Raw genomic sequence first — 17,496 nt, 5'->3', positions numbered from 1 at the left:
TCTCTTTCTTTACTTTCTTTCTTTTCTTTCTTCCTTTCTTCCTTCCTTCCTTCCTTCCTACCTTTCTTTCTCCCCTCCTCCCTCCCTCCCCCCTCTCCCTCCCCTCCCTCCCCCTCCCTCCCCTCTGTCCCCTCCCCTCCCTCTCTCCCTTCCTCCCTCCCTTCCCTCCCTCCCTCCTTCCTTCCTTCCTTTTCCTTCCTTCCTTCCTTCCTTCCCTCCCTCCCTCTCTCCCTCCTTTCTCCTTCCTTCCTTCCTTCCTTCCTTCCTTCCTTCCTTCCTCTCTTCCTTCCTTCCTTCCTTCCTTCCTTCCTTCCTCTCTTCCTTCCTTCCTTCCTTCCTTCCTTCCTTCCTTCCTTCCTTCCTTCCTTCCTTCCTTCCTCCCTCCCTCCCTCCCTCCCTCCCTCCCTCCCTCCCTCCCTCCCTTCCTTCCTTCCTTCCTTCCTTCCTTCCTTCCTTCCTTCCTTCCTTCCTTCCTTCCTTCCTTCCATCCTTCCTTCCTCCTTCCTTCCTTCCTTCCTTCCATCCTTCCTTCCTTCCTTCCTTCCTTCCTTCCTTCCTCTCTTTCTTCCTTCCTTCTTTTCTTTCTTTTTCTTTTTTTGGGCCACATCCAGCAGCTCTCAGGGTTTACTCCTGGCTCTGTACTCAGAAATCACTCCTGGCAGTCTCGGGGGACCATGTGGGATGCCAGGGATCAAACCCAGGTCCAGGGTAGCTGCATGCATGGCAAATGCCCTACCACTGAGTTATCACCTGGCCTTGAATGATAATTTTGTTAGGTCAATGATTCTTGTATTTTTGGTGAGTTGCTCATGCCAATGTTTTTTTTTTTTTTTTTTTTTACTATATACTACCACCATTTTCTTTCTTTCTTTTTTTTTTTTTTTGTTTTGCTTTGTTGTTGTTTTTTTTTGTTTTTGTTTTTGGACCACACTCGGTGATGCTCAGGGGCCACTCCTGGATATGCTCTCAGAAATCGCACCTGGCTTGGGGGACCATATGGGAAGCTGGGGGATCAAACCGTGGCCTGTTCTAGGTTAGCATTTGCAAGGCATGCCTTACCACTAGTGCCACCACTCTTGCCCAATACCACCATTTTCGTCTTGCTCATAAAGTCTCATTTAAAAATATGTGTGGGGGGGCCAGAGAGATAGCATGGAGGTAAGGCATTTGCCTTTCATGCAGGAGGTCATCGGTTCGAATCCCGGCGCCCCATATGGTCCCCCGTGCCTGCCAGGAGCAGTTTCTGAGCCTGGAGCCAGGAATAACCCCTGAGCACTGCCGGGTGTGACCCAAAAACCACAAAAAAAAATATGTGTGGGGCTGGAAAGATAGCATGAAGGTAAGGCATTTGCCTTTCATGCAGAAGGTCATTGGTTCAAATCCCAGCATCCCATATGGTCCCCTGAGCCTGTCAGGAGCAATTTCTGAGTGTGGAGTCAGGAGTAACCCCTGAGTGCTGCTGAATGTGACCCAAAAACCAAAAAAAAATATGTTGTGAATTTTATAGGCTATCCTTTGTTTCTTTTTGAGATCTTTCTGTCTGTTTTTGGTTTGTATCAGTCTGATGATAGTATGCCTAAGAGGTTTTCTATTTGAGTCTATTTATTTTATTTTATTTGTTTTTATTTTTTTTGGGAGGGGCACACCTGGCAGTGGTCAGGAGGTACTCCTGACTCGGTGCTCAGAAATAGCTCCTGGCAGGCTCTGGGGGCCACATGGTATGCCAGGGATCAAACTTGGGTCTGTCTTGTTTCAGCCACGTGCAAGGCAAACACCCTACCACTGTGCTATCACTCTGGTCCTGTTTTTGCTGGGACCCTCAAGGCCCTTGGGTACTCAGTTCCTGCAAGTTTCAACTCTGTGAATTCTTATTTCTGATTTTTAACTCATGGTTCTTCATCTGTTCCTCATGAACTCTGCCAATTTGGGGGGGGGTTGGGTCACACCCAGCAGCGCTCAGGGGTTACTCCTAGCTCTATGCTCAGAAATTGCTCTGGCAGGCTCGGGGGACCATATGGGATGCCAGGATTCGAACCAATGACCTTCTGCATGAAAGGCAAATGCCTTACCTCCATGCTATCTCTCTGGCCCCGAACTCTGGAAATTTTTATATTGTTCCTCAGAACTCATCCCACAGTTCTCTGGTGTGCTATTCATTTATTCTCAGTTTTATTTTCACCTTCTGTTATCTTCTAGAGGGATTCTGCTTCACTTCACATTTTTTGTCCCTTTATCAAAGATTAATTGATCATACCTGAGTGCCAGTCTCAGAATATTCAAGTATATTTCACTGATCTGAGGGTCTGTTTTTATACCAATATCATGCTGTTTTAATGACTATTGTTTTATAATATGGTATGAAGTTGGGGGAAGTGATGCTTCCTATGTTTTTGTTTGTTTGTTTGTTTGTTTTTTTACCAAGGATTGTTTTAGCTATTCCTGGAGGTTTACAAGCTATTGGCGGGGATGTGGTAAGAAAGGCGCTCTAATTCACTGCTGCTGGAAATGCTGCCTGGTATAAACCCTATGGAAAACAGTATGGAGTGTTCTCAAAATTGAGAACTGCCATGTGACCCTTCAATCTCTCTTTTAAGTGTCTATCTCCAGGACAGAAAAAACATTCATCCAAAAGAATATATGCACTGCAGCACTCAGTATAGTAGCCAAGACTTGAAATCAACTTAGATATCCAAAAAAAGACATGTAGATCATGAACATGTGGTATATGTATTCAATGGAATACTATAGATTTGGAAGGAATGATGTCATCATGCAATTTTCAACAACATGGATTGAACTGGAAGACATTATGTTAAATGTAGTAAATCAGAAGAAGGATTAATACAGAATGCTATCACTTATATATGATATTTAGAATAACTGCATGAAGAACACAGTGGTCTAAATGGGAGTTGTATCAAACATCCTTGGCCCCTGCAGAGTATATCATGGAAAAGAAAAGGAACTGAGAGGATGAGGAGAAACACAAATGAAAGTATGGGGGCTGGGGCCAAGCAGTCTCAGGTACATTGATGGAGATTAAAAAAGGACAGGACTAAATATAACACTCCCACTTCAAAAAGGGTTTGAATTGTCAACCAAAAGTTTTATCTCACCTGAAAGGGTGGAGGAGCAAGAATAGTTTCTGGGCTATGAAGTGGGCTGACTGATGTGGTGAAGGAAAGTCATGGGTGCTGCCAGGATTTACTCCAGATTTTATCATAGTCCTACTCAACTTTGTCCTTCACCAGCATCAAGTTTATCTTCTTTCTTGTCAGTCACCAGGAAAAAGAAGCAAATGCAACCTTTTCATCAATAGCTCTCAATTATTTGATGTGAAAAGAGGCATCTCAGCCAGTTAAACTGGACACAACTTGCACCCTGCAACAAAAATAAAAGAAGACAATGATTTTGGAATATACAATGTACGTTGGTAACATGTGCCTCATTCCAACTCAACTGTTTACTCTTCCTTTTCCACTACTTTTTTACTGGCTGTGCATTTTCTCTCTGATTTTTCCTCTTTAGCTTTGACTTATAAAATCTCACAATCTCAGCCATATTGGGTTTGTTAGACATAATTACAGAGAAAATGGAGTGAAGTATAGGAACCAACTAGCAACCAAAATGAGATCTGTACAGTGAGCACTGATAAGAGCAAAACATGAATTTCAAATACCAATAGCTTGCTCTATTAATCCAGTCATTACAGATCAGAAGCAATCGTGTGTCCTGTTTGTTGTTGTTGGTGGTGACTATTTTAGGCAATATTAATGATTTAAAATTGCTACAGCTCTTAGGATGGTTAAACTAGAACAACCTTTTACTGTAAGTTTGTTCTTTAAATGAAAGAAAATACAGGGCTAGGTGTGAAAGGAAATCCCGAGGTATCATAAATTAGAAGGCACTGAAATAGATGCATTGTAAGTTTGGCTAAGCTGTGACTGTGTTGGTAAAAGGCAAATATATTTCTATGTACATTCAACAGAAGAAAGAATGAATCTCAAATATTTACTATAAAATATGTGGAAAAACAAACACCTAGAGACTGAACAACATGCTCCTTAATAACAGCTCAATCAAGGAGAAAATCAAAGAAGAAATACCAAAATTTCTTGGTACTAATCACAATGAAGAAACAAATTGCCAAAACCTATGAGACACAGCAAAAGCAGCAATTAGGGGAAACTCATAGTGACACAGACCTTCATAAGAAAAGAAGAAAGAGATAAAATCAACAACCTAAAGACAAACCTTAAGTATTTGGAAAATCAACAAAAAGGAACCCAAACACTAGTAGAAGAAAAGAAATAGTAAAAACCAGCGAAGAAATCGACAATATAGAAACCAAGAAGACAATGCAAAGAATTAATAAACCAGGACCTTAAATTTTGAAAGAATAAACAAGATAGACAAACCATTGAAAAGACTTTTCTTTCTTTCTTTCTTTCTTGCTTTCTTTCTTTCTTTCTGTCTTTCTTTCTTTCTTTCTTTCTTGCTGTCTTTCTTTCTTTCTTTCTTTCTTTCTTCCTTTTCTATCTTTCTTTCTCTCTTTCTTTCTATTTGTCTTTCTTTCTTTTTCTTTCTTTCATTCTTTCTTTCTTTCTTCTTTCTTTCTTTCTTCCTTTTCTTTCTTTCTTCTTTTCTCTCTTTCTTTCTTTCTTTCTTTCTTCTTTCTTTCTTTTCTTTTCTTTCTTTTCTTTCTTTCTTTCTTTTCTTTCTTTCTTTCATTCTTTCTTCTTTCTTTCTTTCTTTTCTTTTTCTTTCTTTCTTTTCTTTCTCTCTCTCTTCTTTCTCTCTCTCTCTCTCTCTCTCTTTTCTCTTTTCTTCTCTTCTCTTTCTTTCTTTCTTTTCTTTTCTTTCTTTCTTTTCTTTCTTTCTTTCTTTCTTTCTTTCTTTCTTCTTTCTTTCTTTCTCTTCTTTCTTTCTTTCTTCTTTCTTTCTTTCTTTCTCTCTCTTCTCTTTCTTTCTTTATTTCTTTCTTCACATTTTTTGTTTGTTCTTTTGGGCCACACTCAGTGATGCTCAGAGGTTACTCCTGGCTTGGGTACCATATGGGATGTTGGGGGATCGAACTGCAGTCCATTCTAGGCTAGCACCGGCGAGGCAGACACCTTACTGCTCTGCAGCTCCAGCCCCTCTTTTTTGTTGTTGTTGTTGAGGATTTTTTTTTTAATTTTTATTTTGACCATATTGGCTTACATATCTTTCACAGTAGTATTTTAGGTACATTTTAACATTGAATCAGGGGAATTCCCATCACCAAATTTGTCCTCCCTCCACCCTGTTCCCTTCCTTCAACCTATGTCCCCCACTCTTACCCAATGGGCTGCTAGAGTAAGTGGTCCCCTCAGTGTCTAGCTTACTACTAGTGATCATATATCTGTTTGGTTCAAATTACCAGATATTTTAAAGAGACTGGGTGCCTGTTTCAATTCTTTTTTGAACATCACATTACAAAAGAACTATTTTTAAAAATAAAAAAAAAGGATTGAGAGGGGCTGGAGCAATGGTGCCGTGGTAGGGTGTTTGCCTTGCACATGCTAACCTAAGATTGACCGCAGTTTGATCCCCCAGCGTCCCATATGGTCCCCCAAGCCAGGAGAGATTTCTGAACACATAGTCAAGAATAATCCCTGAGCGTCACTGGGTGTGACCCCCCAAAAATAAATTAAAAAAGGAGGATTGAGGATAAAGAAAAAAAGAATATCTAAACCCCTTGTGTGACCCCCTGTTTATTCTTGATAAACTTCAATCACATCTTCTTCCTTCATTCCCAGTTCTTTTGGAGTGTGATTATCAGCAATTCTCTGACCTTCACAGAGAAAGCTGAGTGAATTCATTGGAACAAAGTAAGATTATTTGAGTTTTTTGAGATGTGTATTTATTTTCACTTTAAAGTGATCTCACTGCTAACCTGTCCAATAACGTTGAGTTTTATGTATTCTCCTTCCTTCTTATCTCCTAAGTCCACAGTTGAAGGTTTTGCCTCCTGATCCAACATAGTGGCCATGGCTCATAGCACACAAGATACTGTTTCTAAGAGTGATGGGATGGGATGGGAAGGAGTTACATTGGAGTTAAAGGAAGATCATCCATCACAGATATAAGAAAGGAAAAAGGAAAGGAAGCTGGGGAAAGTGAGACTTTGATAAGGCAGTCCTGGAAGAAAAGAGCTACGATTTTTCTCTGGAAGGAGTTCCTGAGGTATGTGTAAGAAAAAGGGAAGAAAGCTTCGAGGAAGTATAATTATTTAAGATGAAAAGAGTTAAATTTTTACAAGCTTCTTCTTTTTTTTTTTTTTTGGTTTTGGGCCACATCCGGCGGTACTCAGGGATTACTCCTGGCTGTCTGCTCAGAAATAGCTCCTGGCAGGCACGGGGGACCATATGGGACACTGGGATTCGAACCAACCACCTTTGGTCCTAGATCGGCTGCTTGCAAGGCAAACACCGCTGTGCTATCTCTCCGGGCCCCTAAATTTTTACAAGCTTCTTATTACCAAGAAATTTACTTTTCTCTTTATACTGTGTTCCTCTCATGGTCATGATTGATCCTTATCTCCATGAATCTCTCAAAGAAGACTGGAAACTTAGCTGTTTATAGTTTTACATATATTTAACCTACCCTTACTTTGTACATCTTTTTTTTTTTTTTTTTTTTTTTTTTTTTTTGGTTTTTGGGCCACACCCGGCGGTGATCAGGGGTTACTCCTGGCTGTCTGCTCAGAAATAGCTCCTGGCAGGCACGGGGGACCCTATGGGACACCGGGATTCGAACCAACCACCTTTGGTCCTGGATCGGCTGCTTGCAAGGCAAACGCCGCTGTGCTATCTCTCCGGGCCCTTGTACATCTTTTTACTTAAAAAAAAACACTTATTTTTTAAATATATCTTTTATTTAAGTAACATGATCATAGTTGGGTTACAGTCACAAATAGAACAGCCCCCTTCACCAGTGTAACATTTTCCTCTCCCCCTTCCCATCCCCTGCCTATATTCAAGACAGGCATTCTACTAGAGTTATTTGTTTTTAAGTTCAGTAATTGTATTTTCTTCTCCTTAAAGGATAAGAGTAAAAAAAATATAGTAAAGGTGTGATTGCGGCAATCGCTGTTGTTTGCATAGGTCCAGAAAAATATGGGGAAAACGGAAAAATATCCTTGGCCTGATTACAAAAAGGCCTCACCCCAGAAGTTCATTGGCATAAGACCGATTCTGGGTTTCAAGCATACCAGTCTGTCCAACCCGAGTCATTCTCCGTGGTCCCGGAGAAACTTTTTCACACTTTAGCTATTGTTGGTATCAGATTCTTATATTTAAAGATTCTGGATTCTGTGCATTTCTTTCATCGATGTCAGGCTGATGTGGAGCATCCTCTAGTTTCAGCATACCATAAAATGCAGAGCGATCTGCTTTGCAAGCAGGCTGTTGCTGAGTCGTCTGGGTGATGAGAGCACTCTTTGGAGTAAGTCAATGCCAAAGCAGTGGTAGGTCTTCTCTACCACATAGAGGCTTAGATCCTAGTAATGTTATAAACAATTGTGGTTGTTTCCATAGATGGTATCCATTGTTCAGGCAATGCCCATTATTCTGAGGCCTAAGCCAAATCATTATGCCAATGTTCAGGGGATAAAGCCTAATTGCATTACCAAATTTGTGTTCCCATCTCTATTAAATAAGAACTTAAAAACACTTATATTTTTCTCAAACTTTGTAATCATCAATCTTAACCAGTGTAATATCCTGGCAAAAGGGCATATGGGTAGAGCTATTCGTCATTTTTGTTGCTTTTCCTATTTGGGCCATAAAATCAAGAGAAAAGTTCACATTCAAGATATACACATGTTATATTTTCCACTTTCTTTCTTTTACCCTTTTCTCCAAAATGTTTCCAATATTAGAACATTTTTATTAAATAAAATACATTATTTAATTGTATGACTATGTGACACACAGTTACAAATTGATCATGATTTAGTTTCAGTCATACAATGTCCAACACTCATTTATTTCTTCATCAGTGCATGTGTTGTGCCACCAATATTCCCATTTCCTTTCCACTCTATGCAAACATTTTTCTGTCTGGCTGTCTGTCTGGCTGTCTGTCCGTCCGTCTGTCTCTCTCTTCCTTTGTTCCTTTGAGTTTGCCACAGTGTTACTGAAGCATATGAAAATATCACCTTTCCTTCTTTTAGCATTCAGTTCTTGTCCAGTTGTTGAATTTTTAAAAATGATTTTTCAGGGACCAGTTAAGGTGTATTAAGTTAAAAACCAGGGTTAAGGTGTAGTTATTGCATATAGCTAAGCTGGATTCAATTTCTGTCACCATATGGTATCATCCCCTGCTGAAAATCACTAGATGCATCCCTGAAGTTCCCTGGGTACCACAGGGTTTGAGCAGCACTGAATTCTCGACTCTCTCATTGAACTGCAGAGCCAATTGGCTGAGAATGATTGGGAAACTGATCATTGATTGAAAACCACATGGAAATCCCATACTCCACAAACGAAGATAAAAGAAAGGGAATGGCTTGTCAGGCAGTGAGCTGGTTCAAAAAAATCAAGAACAAAAAAAATTAAATAAAATCAAGAACATCTGCATTTATCATCAATAATTTTTAGTGATGGGGGGTCTCCAGAAATTGGAGAAGCTTAGAGCAACTCCCAGAATAGTTGACTCCATAATGGGGGCCTAACAGTTCATAACTAGGTGAGGCAATGTGGTTCCATTTAAGTTGACAACTGTAGGAACCTCCAGAGTCACTCCTGTAGTATTTGGGGATCTTCAAAGCTGTACCTATCAGTTTGCAATGCAGGAAAACAGAATTGGGAGAATTTCCATAAATAAAGCATTTATTCCTGAAATTGTTCATAAGTTCTTAAGTTCACTTTTATATACAAATACTTTGATTTTTGGCATCAAATATTTTGCCATGTCCATGTTAGCAGTAATACTCCTTTGCATACTTCATTAAGTTATCTTTAATAGAGGATTCTATTTTATGACCAACAGAACAATAACTACCTTGACAAGTGCTTATTACTTATCAGATCTAGTGCTAACATTTCCTAACAGTTGAGTGTATTGGCCCCATTCTCAAGTGAAGAGATTGAAACTGTGAAAGGGCCCACTAAAAAGGTGACCTAAATTCCATAAATACTGTCTCCTCTGAAGCACAAAAATAGTTTTCCAAATTTTATACTCCAATCTTTAAAACCAGAATGAATATGTATAACAAAATACAAAATTCAAAAGCATAATCAAAAGCATAATTTATCATCTCAGCTATGTCTAGGAGGTTTAATTGAAATGAAAATAATCTGTATTATTTTTGTCTCATAAAGAGAGTCTCAGCCCACAGGCCACATGATTTGGGGGCATACCTGACTTCTACATAAATCTAGTATATATGCAAACTTATTGAGGCAGTTATACCCCTTACAGAAAAAATATCACTCTGAGCCCTCCTGGAAATCTGTCTTCATTGAGGAACATACAGAAAATATTCTTTTGCAATTGTATCCAAAATCTCTACCATCATTTCAGCATCCCCCAGGAGATAATTTTGGTAAATATTGGAAGGAAGATGGAGCTAAAAAGAATCACAAAGAACCTATCATGTCTATCTGAAGCAGAGCTGGCTGAAATAAAATGATGGAAATATAAACTTACTATCTCTTAAGTCCAGCCTAAGACAAATGAGGTAGGGACACCTGCAGCACTTATGGGAAATATTCCGGTCACTCAACAAAGATAAATACACAGAAAATTGGTTTGAAGCCCAGTACAGTATTTCCTCACCTTCTCCTTCCCTATAGGGAGCTTTGCATAATGATACAGGTCAACTCAGACAGCAAGATGGGCTAAACCATGAAGCCATTTCTTGAACTTAAAACTGTTAAATAAAAAAATTGAGAAAACAGCAGTGCACAAAAGAGTATGAATATTTTCTGCTTTAGATTCAAATGAGTAAGAACCGGAAAGGAAAAAGACTTTGGTAAGTAAGTTCTCTGAAAACCTTACAAATGTTTTCTCTTCTGATTACCTGACATGGGGTGGAATGGGGAAGCAATGTGCAAATGTCATTCAGATGTGGGCGTGACAGGGGCTAATAGAAGGAGAGAAGAGATGCCAGATAAGTAAGTGCCTTTGTTGTTTACCTGATGTGTGTACTGAAGGTAAGTGGGTGTGCCCAAGGGCAGCCCTAGGAGGTGCACATTGTGTGTTATTGCTACATGAAGTCTTTTTGAGTCTACAGTTCTTCTAAAACAGCTTTTGTTAATTCTAAGGGCTACTTTTCAACAACGAGAAACAACCTTTACCTGTATGCTATAATATGTCCGACAACACAGATCTTGGGCCTCCATGGGCAATGGGAGAGTAGAGGTTGACTTTTAAGGCAGTCATTTGGTGAAACTCATGGCTGGAATAAAAATTGACTGGGATCTCCCACTCCTATATTGTTACTTTTACCCCCATGTGCACCAGTAGCACCATGTGGCATTATTCCCTTTTGCATAGGCACATTGAAAAGAGAAAATCTTACATGTGCAAACAAGTTCTTATCTAATAGAGATAGGAACACATAAAATTTATGTGGGGCCTTAAACCCTGAACTCTTATCATAGTGACTTGGCTTAGGCTTCAGAAGTTTGGACATAGACCAGTCACCTCTGAACCTTGGACCCATCTATGGAAACAGCATTGTTTTCTACATCAGCACCAGAAATCAGGCTTCTACCAGGGAAGGCTCTACTGCTGCCCTAGCATCAACTTACTCCAGAGAGGGTTCTTATGACACCCTGATGACTTAGTAACAATAACAACCTGCTTTTAGGACAGGGTTCTCTGCATTGACAACTAAAGGTGAGATGAAACCAGAAGATGCTCAGTATCATCCTGACTTGGACAGAAGATCTATACATAAACCAGGATCTCTAACTACAGAAACCTGACTACAACAACCGTGATTGTGAAGATCTTTTAATAGAACCACAGAGAAAAACTTTGGGGTTAGACAACTTAGTGTGCCTGGAGCCTATAATTGGTCTTATGCCAGGATACTTTATGGGTAATGTCTCCCTGTTTTTTAGGCCAAACGTTTTTCCTTTCTATTTTCCCCATATTTTTCTGTGCCTATGCAAACAACAACAACAACTGCCACACACACATACACCTTTTTATTGTATTTTTTATGTTACTTTTTTTTTTTTTTTTTTATAAAAGCTCATTGAGGCTGGAGTGGTGGCACAGTTGTTAGGGCGTTTGCCTTGCATGCGCTAACCTAGAACGGACTGCAGTTCTATCCCCAGTGTCCCATATGGTCCCCCAAGCCACGAGCTATTTCTGAGCACATAGCCAGGAATAACCCCTGAGTGTCACTGAATGTGACCCCAAAACAAAACAAAACAAATAAAAAAATAAGAGAGAGCTTACTAAATCTTCTGCTATTGTATTAATGACTTTATTGGAGATACAATAAATTTTCACAAATATCCTTGCTACAGAACTTTTTCCTCCTCTTTTATTTTATTTTTTATTTTTATTTTTTAAATAACTTTGCTTTCCCTTGTCTTGAAACAAATGTATTGTGATCAGTTATGTCAACTATGTGATGCATTTTTTAAATAAAAAAAATTTAAAAATTGATTGATTGCACTAGCATTATGGGGAATAAAGGAGGAAGATGTGGGATGCATGCTGGAAACACAAGTGGAGGGAGGACAACTGGTGATGGGAATGCCCCTCATTCATTGTCACTATGTGCATTAAATATTCTGTGAAAGATTTGTAATTCACTTTGACCACAATAAAAATTTTAAAAAATTAATTGAGATCCCTTTTATTTATCTCTGCTTAACTCTTTACCCTCAGTTCTTAACTCCTCAGGAACTGGAATGTTTCTCCCACTCCAACCAGCTGCCAACTATCTTTCAAATTAAAAGTCTGATTACCAGCCCATCTTGCCTCAACCCAAGAAGAAGATGCCACTGCCACTGCTGCTGATTTGCTCTTGGTGCCCCCTTTTCTCCCACCTCCCTTTGCTGTGGACTGTTGCTTGGTTTTTGAGAAACCCCAGTTCAAGGACATTTTCTAATCTGTGACAGCTGAGAGCCATTTTTCTGACTCCATAAGACCATGTCACAGGCTGAAGCTGTACTCCAGATTTTATCCCTGTCCCAGACTATTTCAAAAGACTTAAACAGGATATGTATATTTTCTTCATATATTTCTTTAGATGTATTTCCTTAATAGGTATAATTCTTATTGTCTATTCCCTTATATAGAGGTAGTTTTTCCTATTCCTTTTTTAATGTGTTTACTAGGAAATTCTAATAGATAAGTTTCTCTTGGGTTATGAGTTCATGTTAGAACCACTTTATAAAGATTGTTTAGCTTGTTATTTTTACTCCTATATCCACCAATAGTAAGTATCATGTGGCATTGTTCCTTTTTGCATAGGCAGATTAAAATGGAGAAATCTTATTATGGAAACAAGTTCTTATTTAATAAGTATAGAAACTCATAAATTTGGACCTGGAGAGATAGCACAGCGGCTTTTGCCTTGTAAGCAGCCGATCCAGGACCAAAGGTGGTTGGTTCGAATCCCGGTGTCCCATATGGTCCCCCATGCCTGCCAGGAGCTATTTCTGAGCAGACAGCCAGGAGTAACCCCTGAGCACCGCCAGGTGTGACCCAAAAACCAAAAACAAAAAAACAAAAAACAAAAAAAACTCATAAATTTTATATTGCTGTGGAGACTTTCACCCTGAATATTTGTCATAGTGACTTGGCTTAGAGTTTAGATGATCAGACAATGGCCATTCACCCCTGAACCTTGGATTCCATCTACACAATCAGCACAGTTTTCTGTACCAGCACTAGGAAACGAACTTCTGCCAGGAAAAGCCCTATGCTGCTCTGGCACTGACTTGCTTTAGAGTGGGTTCATATGACATCCTGACGACTTGGTAATAGCAACAACTTTCTTTCAGAGCAGGGTTGCCTGCATCACTACCTAATGGTGAGATGAAACCAGAAGATGTTCCATGACACCCTGACTTCGACATAGGATCTATGCAAAAAACAGGATTTTACAGCAACCTGATTGATACAACTGCGATTGAGAAAAACTTTTACTGGGACCAACAAAAAAAGACTTTGAGGTTAGACAATTTAGTATGTCCAGAGCCTCTAGTTGGTCTTATGGCAGGATGCTTCATGAATATGGTCTTCATGAAGACCAAAGGTTTTCCCTTTCTATTTTCCCCAACTTTTGCTAAACCAAGGCAAAAACAAACAACAACAACAACAACAAAAAAAACAAAATAAAAAAAATAACCACCAACCAACCAATCAAACAAACAAACAAAAAAACCAAACCAGGGGCCGGAGAGATAGCATGGAGGTAAGGTGTTTGCCTTTCATGCAGAAGTATGGTGGTTCGAATCCTGGCATCCCATATGGTCCCCCGTGCCTGCCAGGGGCGATTTCTGAGCACAGAACCAGGAGTAACCCCTGAGCGCTGCTGGTGTGACCCCCCAAAGAACAAAACAAAAACCAACCAAACAAACAAAAACCAAACAAAAACCTGACACAAACACACACACACACACACACACCTTTTTTCTATTTTTTTCTTCTTTCTTATTATTTTCTTTTATATCTTTTAAATAGGAGCTCTCACCGTTTTCATAGAACCTCAGAACACAGATCACATTGTTTTACCACATATTTCTGCATTTTTCAATAAAACTGGGGGCAAAGTGTGGTGGTTGGAATACACTCTGGGAACATGGTAGAAGGATGGTGACCATGGAGGCCAATCAAGGATTGGCCCTGATTCACTGTATGTCTGAAATCCAACTAGGAAGGACTTTGTAAATTACAATGGTCTCAATAAAAAAAAAACACACACACATTTTTATCATTGTCAGTATTGTAAATCTCAGCGTCTAAAATAAAATTTTAATGATATAGTTTGCAACCAATTCATACATAAAGATACTAAGCAAACTCAGAGCTATCTTAGGGAATAGATTTTCTTATGATTTTGAGTAAAAAGGCAACATATAAAACCCCATCAGGAGTCCTAACATATAAAAATTAAAATGGACTCTTTTCAATGCCAGAGAGAGTTTTGGGTAGGACACTTGCCTTGTACACAACTGATCAATTTGGCACCATGTGTGCTCTTGTAAGCCCTGCAGAGAGCAATTCTGAACACAGAAGAATGAGCCAGGAGTAAGTCCAGAACATTACTGGATATGAGATATGACCCAAAAAACAAACCAAAGAAAGATTGAAATACTCTGCAGTGCTTTCCTTACAGAACTCTAGAATCTAAATATTTAACTAAGGACTTCAAAGTAAACCCTTAATGAGAAATTTGACCCTCCTATAGACACTGATCAAAATCATCTAGTTAGGCTGGAATGAACACCATTCTTCTAGATAGAGTGCATTTCGACCAAGTCTATAATTTGGAATATAAAGTATTGGAATAATACTTTACAATAAAGTAAAACTTTTATCAGCATTTCAAAAAAAGTTTTAAAAAGAGAATTAAAAAAAACTATTTTACTTTTCTAACCCAATTTTAGTAGCCAGGAAATCCTTTCTTCATTAGATCACACTTCCTAATATTATACAATAAAGTAACAATTCTAATGTCACTGTAGCTTCCAGAATATTCTTTGGTAAATTTTGTTACACACCAGATCGAGAGCTTCATTTAGTAGAACAACCAGAACCTTGATACACATAATACATTTTTCTTTTTTTTTAATTTTTTTTGCTTTATTTTACTTTAAGACATTTATCACATTCTTTTTTTATATAATTTAAAAAAATTTTTATTTTGATCATATTGGCTTACATAGTTTTTTTTTTTTTTGAAGCTGGTGAGTGCCTACATTCTGGGGCTGCGGGATCGCTCTGCCCTGCCCTGCCTTTGTTCACTCTGAGGACTTCAGGAAACTCCTATCTCTGTCTGCCTGAAACTGTGCTTCTGAATTTCCGAAGGTTTCCTCAGGGGCCTAGGAGCGCACCCCCAAAAACTGCATTTTGAAACTGGTGAGTGCCTACATTCTGGGGCTGCGGGATCACTCTGCCCTGCTGTGCCTTTGTTCACTCTGAGGACTTTCAACTAGAGGCAGCAGAAGAGCTCAGCAGCTTCACTTCCCTTTGCAGCCGCGAACTCTTCCTAATCAATGAACCCCACCACAACACGCAGGAAAAACCACACTACAAGCGTGACAATGGGGAAAACTCGCAGGCAAACACCATCCATAGAGAATGAAGACGAAAGCTCGGTTGATCTAATAAATTCCAACCACCTGATTAACCTTTCAGATAAGGAGTTTAGAATAGAAATATGGAATATGTTTGTAGAACTCAAAAAGAGCATAGATCAATCTGAAGAGAACGCAAAGACAGAAATCAGAAAACTCCAAACTGAAATAACAGATCTGAAAAATACGGTTGCTCAACTGAAAACCACAATGGATAGCCTCGCCAACAGGATATCAGCAGCTGAGGAGAGAATCGGAGTACTGGAAGATGAGATGCAGAAAAGCTCAACACAACAGAAGAAATTGGAAAGGAACCTTAAGACAAACGAACAGGCAATGGAAAATGTACTCAAGACATGCAAACAGATGAAAATAGAAGTCTTTGATAAACTCAACAGAAACAACATAAGAATCATTGGAGTCCCAGAAACCCAGGTAGGAGGTATCCAAGAAGAATCAACTGTCAAAGACATCATCAAAGAGATACTCCCAGAGTTAAAGACTACATGCAATCAAATCCTGCATGCCCGAAGAATACCAGCTAAAAGAGAACCAAAGAAAAACACCCCAAGACATATCCTCATTACAATGACAAATCCCATAGATAGGGATAGAATACTGAAAGCAGCAAGATCAAAAAGGGAAATTACATTCAAAGGAGCATCCCTAAGACTTACAGAAGACATGTCACAAGAAACTCTCAAGGCCAGAAGACAGTGGTTGGATATTGTGACAAGATTGAATGAAATGAATGCCTCCCCAAGAATACTGCACCCAGCCCGACTCACGTTCAGGTTTGGAGGAAGAATACACAGCTTCACGGATAAACAACAGCTCAAAAACTTCACAGATGATAAACCAGCCTGAAAGGAAAAACTGACAGGTCTACTCTAAGAAAAGAGAGACCAACAAACACAGCAAACTTATCTACAAAGATGACATTAAATCCTATGACAATCATCTCCCTCAATGTCAATGGACTAAATTCACCAATTAAAAGACACAGAGTGGCAAAATGGGTCAAAAAGATGAATCCAACCTTCTGCTGCCTACAAGAAACACATCTGAAGAGTCAGAACAAACATAGACTCAAAATCAAAGGTTGGAAGAAAATTATCCAAGCAAACAACACCCTGAAAAAAGCTGGGGTGGCCATATTAATATCAGATGACACCAACTTTATACTCAGAAAAGTGGTAAGGGACAAAGATGGACACTATGTACTAATCAAGGGATATGTGCAACAGGAAGAAATCAGACTATTAAATATATATGCACCCAATGAGAGACCAGAAAATTATCTAATACAATTACTGACAAATCTGAAAGAAGAAATCAATAATAACACAATCATTGTGGGAGACTTCAACACAGCCCTATCAACACTTGATAGGTGAACCAGACTGAAACCCAACAAAAACATACTAGCCCTGAAAAGAGTTATGGAAGAAAGAGGACTAGTAGATATATACAGGACACTCCATCCCAAAAAAACCTGGATACACATTCTTTTCCGATGTACAAGGGTCATTCTCCAGAATAGACTACATGCTGACACATAAAACATACCTCCATAAAATCAAGAGGATAGAAATCTTGCAGGCTACCTTTGCTGATCACAAGGCTCTGAAATTAGATGTGAACTACAAAGCCACACAGAAGAAAAACTTTAACAATTGGAAATTAAACACCCTGCTACTGAACAACCAGTGGGTCCGAGATGAAATCAAAAAGGAAATCAAAACTTTCCTGGAAACAAATGATAATGAAGACACAAACTGCCAGAATCTATGGGACACAGCAAAAGCAGTCCTGAGAGGAAAATTTATAGCTCTACAAGCACACATCAGGAAGGAAGAAGGAGCATACCTGAATAACTTAATGGCGCAGCTTAAACAATTAGAAAATGACCAACAAAAGGAACCAAAAATAGGGAGACAAAAGGAAATAATAAAGCTGAAAGCGGAACTCAATGAAGTGGAAAACCAAAAAGCAATCCGAAAGATCAACGAAAGCAGAAGCTGGTTCTTTGAAAAAATAAACAAGATTGATAGACCATTGGCAAAACTCACAAAGAAAGAGAGAGAGAGAAATCTGATAACCCGTATTAGAAATGAAAAGGGGGAGATCACAACAGAAATTGCAGAGATCCAAAGGATAATCAGAGACTACTTTGAGAAACTTTATGCTACAAAACATG

General features: G+C 39.0%; 1 pseudogene; it reads right to left on the bottom strand.

Annotated features, from left to right (window-relative positions):
- LOC126020179 (small ubiquitin-related modifier 1-like) overlaps nt 1-6,004 on the bottom strand; it is a 32,442-nt pseudogene extending 26,438 nt beyond the window's left edge.
- Between the last annotated feature and the right edge of the window lie 11,492 nt (nt 6,005-17,496).

The sequence above is a fragment of the Suncus etruscus genome, chromosome 10 (assembly GCF_024139225.1).
Source record: "Suncus etruscus isolate mSunEtr1 chromosome 10, mSunEtr1.pri.cur, whole genome shotgun sequence".
Classification (NCBI taxonomy): domain Eukaryota; kingdom Metazoa; phylum Chordata; class Mammalia; order Eulipotyphla; family Soricidae; genus Suncus; species Suncus etruscus.
This window is presented reverse-complemented; position numbering and strand designations above follow the sequence as displayed.